Source organism: Echinococcus granulosus (genome assembly GCF_000524195.1).
Source record: "Echinococcus granulosus chromosome Unknown EG_S00220, whole genome shotgun sequence".
Taxonomy (NCBI): Eukaryota; Metazoa; Platyhelminthes; class Cestoda; order Cyclophyllidea; family Taeniidae; genus Echinococcus; species Echinococcus granulosus.
Window position 1 is genome coordinate 52,890 of NW_020170600.1, and position 1,598 is coordinate 54,487.

Below are 1,598 nucleotides of genomic sequence, written 5' to 3' on the forward strand. Positions count from 1 at the left end.
CCTTGATCGTGCGTCATTTGCCACTCTCCCATCACGAAGCCTCTTATTACAGATTCCACTTAAGTCTGCAGGCTGTGATTCGGGCTTGTGCATTTGGCAAACAATTAGTAGACGTTGAACTTGAGCTCTCCGGCCATCTGACCACAAGTTTTCTGTTTGTCTGTGTGTAATTTCTAGGTCAAAGTCAGCAAATATAGCAAACTTAGTCATCCATGAGAATTGTTTCGCTGCTTAGTTCATTGTTCTGTCTTTATTGTGCGCTTAAACCAGTTAGGATGTTTCCACTGTGATTTATGAGATCTTATGGGCAGCAGTGAAGGCTCCTTAATGTATTAGCAGCATGATGGACCTTAATGACGCCCAGGTTTTTTCAGCATTTAAAGGAATTATGAAAGATGGAGCAAAATGATGTAATCTGATTTTACTTGATCATAGATTGCATTTGGTAAAATTGCGGCTGCCGTTACTGTGCTGACCACAGCTATCTATTCTCCTCTTATCTTCCCGTTCTTTAGTGCTGGTGAATGGATTTTCTTAACCAGTCAGTTCATACGCTTAGACGAATGGAGGGAGAAGCTCTGTTGAAGGGCTCCAACTCCCACACTTTGACTTCATGTGCCTATTTCACAAAGTCGAATTGGTATCTCTCCCATTGGCCACTAGCTCTAGTAAAGAAGGCGGTGCGTGGCATGCGGTCAGGCAAAGGTGCTGTTTGGGAGTTACCAATGGTGGGTGGATCGAGGCGCACCCCCAATTAGCAAAAGATGTGAGGCCTCTCCATTGGCTACAAGTGGAACAAGTTCATTAATTTGAAGGAGGCCATGACTTGCAATGCGGCGGTGGCGCAGACAACCATTCTCACTGGTAGGAATGAAATAGATTCAGAAGTCGCCGCCACTGAATGCGGTATTAGGCATTTGATCGGGCTTTTTTTCGCATCCTGGCCATGACTTAGGGGTCTCCGTTACCAGTGAGAAGGTAGAGGACTGGAATGTTGGATAGAATGAAGGGTGGCACCTCTTCAATCTCTGCGTTTACCCATACTTCTCCAACAAATTATCACCTTTAGACATTAGCTTGAATGCACATGACTACGCAGGAAAATTAAAATAGGTACTGGAAAATTGAAGTGAGGTGGAAGCATAAGTAGGCAGACGTGAGTTTTTTCCCGTCTTTTGAAGGTAAAAATTTCTGGAGACATTTGCAACTCCAGAAATTGTACTCGTTTTTAAATATACTAAAACTTTTCTTTGGGAAGTGAATTGGACTTTAGAGCATTTGAGAAATTGCTTTATTTGCATTACGTAAAGTCCTTCTCATCGATAAACAATGCATTTAGACAAAACTTATGCATACCAGTACACACTAATAAATCAAGATCATTCCGTGAGGTACAAATGCATCAGCATGATGACCAGAATGGAATTCCTAGCCTTAGCAATCTTGACATTGAGCACTTACGAACACGCTGTACAAATACTGTGCACACATCGTCTGCATCGGCGATCTCACTTTCTGACACTCCATCCCTCTATGGCTCTGATTCGTAATTCGCCAGAACCGAGGCTTAACCAACTGCACTGCTGCAAATGGCAACG